Genomic DNA, 12,922 nt, shown 5'->3' on the forward strand with positions numbered 1-12,922 from the left:
TCAAGTCTATCTCCAGAGAAGGTGACCTGTCCAGACTCCCCCTGGGTCGCACAGCCAGCGTGGGCTGCAGGGCAGGCAAAACTCACTGCCAAGTGAAAGCAAGCCTCATGGCAGGGGGCCGGAAATGAAGAAAGCCAGGCCAGGGTGGAAAGTGGAGGCAGGAGGGGTAGCAGATGAGGGTATTTATTTCACCCAGGTGACAAGGGGCTCTGAAATTAGGAGATACAAAACCCTTCATGTTTACACCTGTGTCATTTCCATACCAATTAGCTCTCTAATAGAAAAGGAAGGAACAGTATCGGAGGGGTCCACAGCTGGAGAAGATGTTCAGGTGCTACACCTTCTTGGAGCAAAGCTCTTATTATCTCCTGCTATAAGCAGTTTCCTAATCAAAGGAGCAGAGGGATCTAAATATACTCCAGCTTTTTCTGGTAAGCAGGCCAGGACTGTGGTGTGTGCATGGCCGTGAGTGCATATGGTACACTCGACCGCGGTGGGCTTCTCACACCTACCCTCACCCGAACTCACCCAACAAAGAAGGAGCTGCCTGCCCTGCCACTTCGGGTGGCTGCTTCTTTCCACAGGGTGGTGGGGGTGGGAGGGTTCGGGGAAGGTGAAAACCTGGACTGAAACTGGAAACATCTCCCACCCCCAAATCCTTCAGATGAATCTTTCTGTTTCCTCTAATCCCCTGGGGTCATTCTTAAAACCCCATCTCCAGCCATGGCAACCTTCATGATCCCAAACTGCAGCCACGGTACCACCGTTTCCCCTCCTCCATCTCTCTCCTCCCACGTCCCCCAAGTCATTGTTGAAAAAAGTGGTGGAGCTGCATCATCCACCAGCGAAAAGGGCAGAGACGGTGGCCCCAGGCTGACTCACACTGAAGGCAAGCAGGCTCTGTCTGCATTTTAAGAGGAAGGAGGCGGCCAGAGGTGAGGGATGGCAGAAGTAGCTGCAGACAGGGAGGAGACACAGGCCCAGTGGGGGACATCTGCCACTGGTCCTGGTTCCTCCCTTTAAGGCTTAGCTCGTTGAAGCAATCTACTGGGGAGAAGGAGAAGAACCTGTGCCCAGCTCTCCTGTGGGTTTCCTCATGGGATCCTTTGGAATACATTCTTGAACTCCCCAACTCCTTCCCACAGGCAGTGAGGGCCCAGACTGCCGGGCTTGAGGATGGCAGCGCCCTACCAGCCTGATCACTGGCATTGCCAGGAGACAAGTGCTATGACTCCTCTTTTGGGGGAGGAGAAGGTGTGTAAGCATTTGGGAAGGTTTGCCACAAACTAAAGTGGCTTCAGGCTTGGGCGTGGCTGATTGCCTTCTGCCTACAGGGCTGCCTAACTGCTGGGGCACCTAGGCACCTCCCCAAAGCAAATGGCCAAAGTCTTAGCCTCTGGCCTCCTCGTCAACGTCAGCCTCATCACTGCTCGGTCCCCTTATCTAGCTCTCCCTCTTTATTTCTGTCTTTCATACCTGCTCAGCATCCTGGCAGGCATCTATACATCTACATAAACCATCCATTTCCACAGGTCACAGGGGGCATGTCAGGGTTTCACATCATTAGTTAAGGAAGCGCAAAAAGTCCTCAGTGAAAAACAAAAATGGGAGGAGTAGCAGCAGCTGGATCAAATTTGCTTTAAAAGTAACCCATGGATGGGTGAGTACATTTTTACACACACACACACACCTCTTTCAACTCCGGGGGAATGTAGCTACATCCCCAGGCAGAAGTGGCAGCGGCAGCTACTACAGTAGCAATAGTAAGCAGAGCTGGTTCTTAGAAAAAAGTGTGTATTTGTTTAGCAGTGAGCTGCAGACACAAGTGCATTTCATTACTCGGCACCTCCAGCTACAGTAAACAAATTTGTCAGCTCACTAGCTCATTAAGGTGTGCCCTGGACACGGGGGATTTATTGAGACCTGCACAATAAAAGTAACATGGATGGATTTACTAATTTTGTCAATCACTCCAACAAACGAACCGAATCCAAGAGGGAGTGAAGCTGGGGGAGGGGAGGGGCAAGAAAAGGGGTGTACAAAAAAGAAAAAATTTTTTTAAAGAAGTTCATTTTGCAAGAATGAGGATCAAGGTTTAAAACAAGCCCAGGGCTGCAGTTTGCTGCCTGGTATACCATATTGCATCTACCTTCTTTGTTGGGTCATCTTTTCTTGTGGCCCGGAGTTGCTGGCAGATAGAGGATCAAGGGAAGGAGAAGCTGCAGGACAGCAAATTGCAAGTCCTATATCCCTGCAGTGCCCCCCTGCCTGAAGGTCCTTGTCTCCATCCCTTCTGACTGCAACCGAATATGGAACCGATGGATCCAAGGATAAAACCATACTGGCGACCCCAATGACTAACCACAAGTGCCTATGATGGTCCCTGCCTCTCGCCCTCCTAGTCTAGCTGCTGGACTCTACTAGACCTTCCAGAATGTGTCCAAGTTTCTCCTGTAAGAGCAAGAGAAGGAAAAGGGAGTTAGTGGTCAGGGGCAGGCCAGGGTGGGGCGGGGCGGTGGGATCTGGGGGCAAGGGGAGGTCTGTAGCGGGAGGGTAGTTGGGGTGGAAAGTAAATCCGGAGAGGTATGCAGCCCTCTGGTCTGTAACTTTCAAAATGACAGCAGGACTGGGGCAAAGGTCAGGGGGTCCAAGGCCTTAAGCACCTCCGCCAGCTGTGGTGGTGAAGCCTGGGCCTGCAGGACGCCTGCCTGTATAAATCAGTGGTAAGCAGCACCCGCTGGGGGGGAGGACAATGGGCCCCCACAGGGTTGGGAGGCAAGACAATGGGCCCTGGCCAGTGCGCAGGCCCGGAACAAATGTGCCCTGGCACCACAGGGGCCCCCATTTGTGAAACTAATTGGCCCACGTTTGAAAAATTGGAGCAACTTCAACAAGCCCTGAGAAGGAAAGGGCAGCTGACAGTAGCTAACCCGGTCCCACTCTGGGCCCAGCCCACCACAGGTTGGACAGGGCAGCCTCCTCGGGGACTACCCATTCTGGCAATGGGCATTAATGGACTGCAGGTAAGTGGGGAGAGTGAAGCACTGGGAGTGGGCCAAATATGGATTATGGTCGCCTCTTCCTCCAAATGCAGGTAGAAACCACTCGTTAGATCACCCAGTCTCTCAGAACTACTTGTTCAAGTAGGAATAAGGCTCAAAGGACAGAGACCGGCAACCTGGACCCCCTAGGTTTCTGCAGCTAGCAAATGGTCGGTAGTAAGCACACAATCAATTCATTCCTTCCTGCATGGGTTTGTACCCAGGCCTCCTATTGTGACTACTATGGACAGTGCAAGCCCTACGTGTCTCTTCAATGCTACATGGAACTACAAGTCAGCAGGCTCTCTGGTCTTTAACTCTTCTGATCTTTGAGGCTTCCAGGAAAGAGAGACCAGAAGTGTGTGCTGGGAAGTGAGGATGGAGTGGGCCGGGATGGGCTGAGACAATCCTTCCAGCCTCTGCCCCCTGTGACTTACTGCTGCCGACTTTGAGTTGAGAGGACAAAGGGGTGCACACATAAAAACAGCTTCAGCCCCTAGGCCTGTGCTCAAGTCTCAGCTCACTGTGCACCCCTGGGTAAGCCACTAGACCTCTCTGGGCTGGTTTCCTCACTGAAAAAACGATCTTCCATGAGCTCCCCACACTCTACTATTTCAGAGTTCCAGGTCTACCGAACAGAAATGTGCTGGCTGAGTGGCATGTCCTGTCTCCTGCTGAGATGTGCACCGCTTCCTCCTTCACAGCATGACTCAACAGTCTCAGACATTAGTGGGAGCCACTTTCTCAATGAGGCAGGTGAACAAACAGAAAACCACAGTCAAGATGAAGATCAAGTCCAACATTGAGCACCTGCTACATGACAGTCTATATCCTTCTCAAGCAACGCCAAGAGACTGGGATACGCAGGAGGAACAGGGAAAGCACTGAGAGAACCTACAGGTTCCTGCTCTGTGGGACCACCTGTTGCCTGCCTTGTACCCCTCTCCCAGAAAGCTGACAGCACACACAGCAGGCAGGTGTCAAGCAGCTTGGTCTGAGGGCCCCTGAAGCCTCGCAGTGCTGGGAGAGGGCTGGGCTGAGGTGAAGCTGCAGGCTGGAGGCTCCCTCTCTCCTGTGGCCCAGCACGAGGAAGAGAGAGAGGACCACCGGGCTACCCCCCAACAGAAGGTGAATGACACAATCAGGTACTCTTATCCCTGGATCTGATACTCAGCAGGCACATGAATACTGAACAGCATGCCGAGGACTTAAGGGAGGGAATGAGCTTCTGTCACACATAGGCCCATTTCCTTATTCATACAAGTTACCCCAGGTCTCTGTCGTTCGTGCTCCTCAAATGCATGCGATGTTTTCTTTAGAGTTCAATTTTAGACACTTTAGAGTCACCCCAAGGCCCCCGGGAAGAACTAGGGCCCAGTAATGGGATATTTCCGGTTGCAAAACAAACTTTAAAAAAAAAAAAGACTCAATTGGGTTCTTTTAAAAGTTTCTGATAAACCCTCATGTACTTCAGAAAAATTCAGAAACAGTGAAGTGGAAGTGGAAAGAAGAGATGGGGTAGAGAAGGACATACACAGAGACAAGAGCTAGAGGGCCAGGAGAAAGTCAAGAGAAAAGTAGGGGTCAGGGAAGACAGAATTCCAAAATTAAGATGAAATACAAATTGTTTCAGATTTATGAAAATAGCTGGCAAACACTGAGCCCACAAAAAGACACACTCCCCCATGTAAATAAACCCACCCAAACCAAAGAGAAGATGTATTCATTTTAGTGACATGTTAATGATGCCTCTCCTTCTCCCCCTCCCCAGAAGATGATTACAAATTAAGCAGCATTTAAAGGCTTTTTACTGTCAACAATTAAAGAGGGGCTGAAGGCAGCCATTCACTCCCACTGTAACAGGGCCTTCCTGCACTGTACTGCACACAATGGCCAAAAACAGAAAAGTGTACATGTGAATGCTGAAAGGTTTTCTAAAACAAAATGATACAAAAAAACACCCTGGCTCCAAGACAGAGAACAGAGCATAAGAGCAGGACAGGCCAAGCTCATGGAACTCAAATCTTATATGCAATGGAGTTTGAAGCACAGTGTGGCTGACACCTTGTGTTCAAGCCTGTTGTATTCATTTCATGCACTGTGGGGTGTGTGTGTGTGTGTGTGTACACGTACATGCAGTGTGGGAGAAACCAAAGGACAGAGTTGCTTTGCTTCCCAAGGACAAAGGAATAAACAACTAACTGTGAGTCTCAGAGCTCTGGACCAAACTGGCCAGGGAGTGGGAGAGGGCACACCAGCCTCCCCCAGCTCTCCCCATCCCAGCCTGGACTTCAACTTGGAGGACCGGAGTTCCCAATGTCCAGCTCTCTAAGAGACATCCTGTGACCTTCTGTGCTGGGGCCACAGGCAGAGAAGAAACAAGCCAGTCCAAATTTCACTTTGATCCGAGCAACGGACTATATTCCAGGTGGACCAAAAGAATGATTCTACTTTTTAACAATAGACTCATCTTGCAACGTTGCAACTATCACCACCAATTCATGCCCAGCCCCTATGTGTACCCTAATCCAATGCTGCCAATACTCATGTCCTTCTGCCAAGGCCAGATCCCCAATTATTGTTGGGCTCTGGTAAATTTTGGCTAGAATTTCCTCTCAGCCAATTCAATATGGTTTCTAAAAATCAACACCAGCTCAGATATCCTGGAAAATAATGTCAATACGAAAACTCAACCCCAGAAGAAAGGGGAAGAGAAGAAGAGGATTAAAAAGCTAAAAGTGTGGGGGGTTGGCAGAGTGAGGACACGGGAGGCAGCTACCCATTTTCTTTGCAGTTCTTCAGGGATGAATGCAGGCTGAGCTGGTGGCCAGGTGGAGGGCGAGACGCTGGATTCATGAGCAGCCGGGCGCATTTCTGTACCGTCAGGTTTAATATGCAGGAGGGACGATGGAGAAATAAAAGAGACACGTCCCCTTTAAAAGGAAATATAATTTACAGTGTGCAGCCAGGCGGCCCATAGTTTCAATCTCGTTTACTATAGAGAAAACTCTGCTAGCTGTTCTCTATCCCACAAATCCGATTTAATCAGACAAGCCAGCCAGCGTGGCTTGGAGTAAAAACGGATAATTAGTAAACAGAGAGCTACTCCAGTGCTTCATTGGCATTCGAGTTGGGCTACTGTGTCGCATTTAAAATGCAGTCTGATGAAGTTTACAAAATCAAACCATTTGTTACTCCTATTGAAGAGGCTTCAGGCCACTTGCAATTAAATTGGAATTAGTGCTCAGAATGAGACACAGCAAATTCATACTAAAAAGGGATCTGACTTTGAGACATTTGACTTCACTTCAACAGTTTTCTGTGTGAGTGTAGGGGGGTGTTACTGAGAGACTCCTCATCCACCCTGGCTCTGCATGGCTCCCCCAGCTCCACACAGCAGCCCCCTACCACACCCGGGGCTGGCTGTCAGGGAGGGGAGGTCCAGCTGACACGGGGTGTGGGTCCTGCATTCACCCTGGAAAGATACTGTACTGGGGAATGTGTCCACAAAGGACCATATGGCTGCCTTCTGCAGTGAGCCTTTGGACAAGGGGGCGGAGGAAGCTGCCAGAAGGCACACGTCTGGGGTGCACGGGCTCCGCCCACTGCAGACAGCAGGCTGGCAGCCACGGGAAGCAAACAGGCACCTTGTCCCCATGACGGCTCCTGTGCCACTCTGTGTGAGAGGGATTTCACTCACGATGGCCTGCTGGTGGGCACACTCTGAGCTGGCCACACTGCCCCAGGTAGCATTGGTGAGCCCACTCTTGCCTCTGCAGGGCTTTGTAACTTGCAGCTGCAGACCCCCAGGCCAAAGAGGAGATAACTTGTGGGATGGGTGAACTTGGGGAGGGTAGGCAGAGGAACAGACAAGCTTATTTTCACTCATCTCCAACTAAAATGTAGGAGTTCCTTCTATTTAGAGAATGTTCGTTAACAGACCAGCCTATTCAGAGCATCTGTAATGATTTCATCCATGACAGGTGTCACAGACATTTTGATGCCAAATCAGAAAGGTCGTTATTTGCTCAGAATAACATTCATTTGACCACGACTTGTCATTCTCAGTGATGGTAGGAAGACTTACACATGGTGCTGTGTTGTAGAGGGATTCCTTGAGACTATTTTGATGTCCTTCTGTGAAATCTCCATGATCATTCCATATATTTTGCTTGATGCATTTACAGACATTATTTTTTGAGGTTACATTTTCCCCTTTTTTTTTTTATTACATTTCATTTTATGACATCATTTCATAGGCTCTGAGGTTCCCCCAACCCCTCCCTGTACCCTCCCTGCATGGTGGATTACTCCACCTTATTGCAGTATTACAGTTCAAATCCAGTCATGCCTCTTTCATTGCAAGCATGTACCATGCATAGAGTCCAGCATCTTATTGTCCAGATCAATTCAACACTTTCTTGGGGAGACCATCTTACAGACATTATTCTGAGAAGTCAGACTTCACCTGATTTCCCAAGGAGTACCTGGCACAGAAAGTGCAAGCATTCGTTGTCCAGGATCCAGGGTAGGGGGAGGGAAGAGAGGAAGTCGGTACGTAATGGGTGTAGAATTTCATCTTCACAAGATGGTAAGGGGAGTGATGCCCATACATCAATGTGCGTGGATCTTCTGCACTCAAACATAGCTAAAACAGAGATGCTGTTATTCCACAACAGGGTAAGCTTCCACGTGCAATGCTGACATCCTGTATCAGAATGCTGGTTAGAGTTCCAGCAGCTCTGCTTCTGATTCAGCTCACTTGCTAATGTGGTTGAAAAAGAAGCAGATGATGACCCAAGTCCCTGGGCCCCTCCACCCATATGGGAGAATCGGATGGAGTTCCTGGATCGTGGCTTCAGGCTGGCCAAGTCCTTATTGTTGTGGCCACTGGAGAAGGGTGTGAACCAAAGGATGGAAGCGTTCTCTTTCTGCCTCCCACTCCTTGTTGTCACTTTCTTTTAAATAATGGCTAAAATGCTAAACTTGATGTTGTGTACACTTTGTCAGGATTTAACAAATAAAAAAAATCCCCTAGTCCAAAGCTACCCATGTATCCTGCCAACCCCTCTGCTTCCCAGAGATAGCGAGACCCAAACCATTCCTTCCAACTGGTCCATCCTCAAAGAACAGAACAGAATGCTCAGCTCCCAGGGAGAGAAAGCAACGGGGCACCTCTGGGTCCCTGGAAAGGACACTGCAGAAGATCTGCGCTGCCCTCTTAGCTCTCACATTGATCAGACTGGCAGCAACACCTTTAGGTTCAAAGTTCACTGTTTCCCCTATCCTGGCAGAATGAAGACCCCTTGAGAACAGGGCCCTCATTTCTCTTACATACCACTGTTTCTCTGACCTGATAGATGTTCAATGAATATTGGCTAGAGAGAAGGAAGCATATATGGATGAAAGAGTAAACAAATGGATTTAGTCTCTCTGGACTTGAACTCATCTATGCAACAGAGGGGCAAGCTTTGATTCTTGAAACCTCCTATAGTTCCAAGGGGCTCTAGGGGTGCCACACCCTCCTCAACTCACTAATCCTATGAGTTTGTTGTCTCCATCCCATGGGGAGACACAGCACATGAGCACCCAGGTGGAGGACAGGCTGTAGTGACAGAATGCCTGATATGGCATTGCCCTTGGGTCCTAGGACTCCCCTGTGGACTTCAGAGATGGTCCTGTCCCAGCCACTGCTTACATATCTATCCTGCTAATGTCCTTAAAGGAGTTCAGGGGCTCATGATGCCACTTGCCCTGTCACACTGATGAAATGGGCTGCTGGTGTCTCAGCGGTGAGTGAGAAGACAGTATATGACCGAACAGAAAGCAATAAGAAGGAGCTACAGAGACTTGAGACAAAGGCTGTTACACGGTATCAGGTGGCATGCAATGGCTGTTTAAGCCAGGAAGGAAAACTCTGTCCTTTTGGCTACCCAAGGAGTGTGGGAGAAGAATCTGATTATGGAAGAAGTTGAAAGAGAAGGAGGAAGAAGGGGAAGAAGAGGAGGCAGAAAAGAAAGAGGAAGAAGGAAAAAAGAAGACGACGAGGAAGAGAAAGAAGAGGAGGGAGAGAAGAGGAGGAGGAGGAAGACGACCAGACTTTCCCTTTATTCTCCATTGGCAATACTCTCCTTTGCACAGTGCTGCCTTCTAGCTTTACCCTTTGTTCAGACGAAAGGAGACCAAGCACATGGCAGGCACCTACTGTGACTTCAAAGTCACAACAGGTGGTATGCATACTCCTCAGAAAGTGATGGGCAGCATGGTCCTCCCTTCCCACGCCCTTGTGCGTACACACCACCCCCAAAACAGCTGAAGGGAAGAAACCTCCAGCCTCAGATGCTGACACTAGAAAGAAACCACAAAGTCAAATGTCAGGGGGTGGTTTGAAGCTTTTCTTTCCTCCCACATGGGTTTGCTTCCCAGGTACCTCCCTTTTCAATTTCTCTTCTGGAATTCCTGAGCAGCTCTAGTACAGATGGAGACCTTTAGGCCAACTCTCTCATGTGGCTGTCCAGTGCCTAGACATAGCTGGTACTGTCCAAGGTATTCACCACTGCCAACACTTAACTGCCAACAAATCTTCCTGTTCCTTCCTTCCTCGTTCCAGTTATTTTTAATTCTCTTATGGCAGGAGTGAGTTCCTTACAAAAGGGTGAATTTGACCGCTCCTGTTGTCACTTGTTCCATTTGCTCTCTCTTTTACCCCCCCCTCTTGCCTTCTGTCACTGACTTGAACAGCAAGAGGGAGCTCACCAAATGTTGAAGGCTTGATCTTGGTCTAACCAACCTACCGAACTGGGAGAAATGCATTTCTGTTCTTTGTAAATCACCCAGTTCGGGGCCAGTGTGTAGCTTAGCATCCCAAATAGGTGCTGATCCTAGGCCTGTCTGCTCCACTTCAGATCCAGCTCAGCTCCCTCCTAATGACATGTTAATGGTGCCTCTCCTTCCCCCTTGCCTGAGAAAGCAGACTGGGAGACCCACAGCTCCCAGCTTCAGAAAACTCCAGGCTCCCAACTTTGGACCAGCCTAGTTCTGCCTACAGGGAGTTGAGCTAGCAGATGGACAATATGTCTCTCTTTCTTTCTCCTTCTTTCTCTGTATCTCAGCCTTTCAAATAACTAACTGAATAAAATAAATCTTTTTAAAATTACCCAGTCTCAAGTATTCTGTGAAAGCTGAATGAACCAAGAACTACCTTCAGCTCCCACCAGGAGGTCCACATAGAGAACACTCCTGCTTCTCACTGTCAAGAGCTGTATTTCTCAAGTTTTGCATTCAAACTTCCTTCCCAGCCTCAACTCCTGTCCAGTTTCCCATTCAGTCCACACTTCAAGGTCCGTGGTCCAACTACCCACCAATCATAGTTCTTGAACTTCTTGCTCATGATCTAACCCCTTTTCCATTCCTCAAGCTGCCTACAGATGCTGCCTCTACTTCCCAGGCTTTCACAAACTGCTCAACCCATCCACCTGCTCAAGCCATCACCTCATTCCTGCTTCCATCTTTCTGCCAAGATCAAAGTTGTTTGTCTCTGAATGTGTCACTAAATCCAACATATTTTCTATACTTTCTCTTAGAGAGAAAGTATAGAGTGCCATTGGTGGCACTACAAACTACCTTTTTCCTTTTAGAAATGTCTTCTAATAGCCTCCTTGACATCACACTCTCAAAGACATCACACTCTCTTCAGCCTTTTAGTGTCTTAGTTTTCAAATACATTTCCAGAATAAGCACATGGGTTTTATCTACTTTAAAATCTTGTTTAAATGATGGTAATATTATCCTGATATCCCTGTCTTAAGCTGAAACCCTCCCGCATTGTGGAATGGCAGGTCAAGTCACCATTTATAATGTGGGCATCCAATATCAAAGTGCTCATTTCAGTCTGGGGCACTCCCCTTCTGAACCAGGTTCCTGCTATTATGCCTGGGAATGCAGTGAAAAGCAGGTCTTGGGCCCCTGCCACCCATGTGCAGTCCAGGATGAAATTCTGGGTTTCTGGTTTTAGCCTGGCTTAGTCTTAGCTGTTTGCAGCCCTTTGGAAGAGTGAACCAGTAAATGAAAGGGTCTCAATTTGTCTCTCTCTTCCTCCATTCCCCCCCCCTCTCCCTCCCTCTCTCTCTGTCTCTCCCCCCATACCTTTGTAAAATGGCCCACGGGGCTCCTCAGCTATGTAATGCCCATTCATCTTTCTAACCTCAGGTCCAATGCTCTGGCCTCAGACACTTATTCACATGGTACCCAGCCTGTCACTGTTCCCTCTCTGCTCCGTTACCCCTGCAGTCCTGATCTACTTGTTACTACTCATGCTTCAGATGACAGCTGTCAGGACACCCCCTCCAAGAGGCCTTTTAACATGTCAGCCAAGCTGGAGCAACCTGTGTGTTCTTTTAAAACCCTATACCTCCAAAATATGTTTATCCCCTGCACAAGCTGCTTCCTAACTTGTGTTTCTCCCTGCAAGGCATGAGACCCATGCAGACAAGGATTCTGTCCTCCTCACCTTAACACTCCTGGAGCCTAGCATCTCACCAGGTGGCACCACCAAGAGGAGCTGTATCTGCCTGGAAAGCAAAATTTTCCCATCCTTCCAGTTTCCCTATCTAATTCCTCCTACCAGATACTTGTTGACTTTATTTTGTTTGAAAGGTACAGAGACAAAAATCTTCCCTTTGTTGGTTCACTCCCCAAATGCCTCTAACAGTTGGAACTAGGCAAGGACAAAGCCAGGAGCCCAGAACTCAGCCTGTATCTCTCATGCATGTGGCAGGGATCTAACTGCTTGAGCCAAGGCCTACTGTCTCCCAGAACACACATGAGCAGAAAGCTGGAATTAGAAGCACAGGTGGCACTGGAACTCCAGGCACCCTTATAGACAATTCAAGTACCTTAACCACTGTTCTAAATGTCCACCTGTTCTCTTAATTGAAATGCAAATTCACAGAGAGAAGGAGAAACAAAGATCTTCCATCTTCCATCTGCTGGTTCACTCCCCAAGTGGCTGTAATGACTGAAGCTGAACTTCTTCTGGGTCTCCCATTAGGGTGTACAGTCTCAAGGTTTTGGGTCATCCTCCACAGATTTCTCAGGCAGAAGCAGGGAGTTGGATGGGAAATGGAGCCGCTGGGACATGAACCAGTGCCCATTTGGAATCCTGACACTTGAAAGGGGAAGATTAGCCAATTGAATCATTGAGCCATGCCTTTAATTGATTTTATTTCGAAAGGCAAAGAGTCAGAAAATGATAGGGAGCACTCATTGTTCTTTTTTTTTTTTAAGGTTTATTTATTTTATTACAAAGTCAGATATACAGAGAGGAGGAGAGACAGAGAGGAAGATCTTCCGCCCGATGTTTCACTCCCCAAGTGAGCTGCAACGGCCAGTGTGCGCTGATCCGATGCCAGGAACCAGGAACCTTCTCCGGGTCTCCCACACGGGTGCAGTGTCCCAAAGCCTTGGGCCATCCTCGACTGCTTTCCCAGGCCACAAGCAGGGAGCTGGATGGGAAGTGGAGCTGCCGGGATTAGAACCGGTGCCCATATGGGATCCTGGCGCATTCAAGGCGAGGACTTTAGCCGCTAGGCCACACCGCCGGGCCCCAGCACTCATTGTTCTTTAAACATCTTCCTAGCAAGCACATATGGCATGTATAAAAAATATTTACTGAGTGGATTAATAAATAAGCACATCATAAATATCTCTGTGAGCTTGAGTCAGAGTCCTTAGTAAGTTATGATTTCCCGAGTCCAAGTCATTAATATTTGACTTTTACCAACCTCAGAGAAACATGCTCTTCTTCTCCCAGCACCCATTCACCAGCCTGGATCCCCTGTGAGTCGCTGGCTTCCCGGCCCACAGGTTCTTTCAATATGTAT

The 12,922-nt window shown here is 48.6% G+C and overlaps 1 protein-coding gene across 2 annotated transcripts in view; it reads right to left on the reverse strand.

Annotated features, from left to right (window-relative positions):
- Positions 1 to 12,922, reverse strand: part of ZBTB16 (zinc finger and BTB domain containing 16) — a 176,044-nt gene that overhangs the window by 13,576 nt on the left and 149,546 nt on the right. The gene's annotated exons all lie outside the window — the stretch shown is intronic.

The sequence above is a fragment of the Ochotona princeps genome, chromosome 4, assembly GCF_030435755.1.
Source record: "Ochotona princeps isolate mOchPri1 chromosome 4, mOchPri1.hap1, whole genome shotgun sequence".
Lineage (NCBI taxonomy): Eukaryota > Metazoa > Chordata > Mammalia > Lagomorpha > Ochotonidae > Ochotona > Ochotona princeps.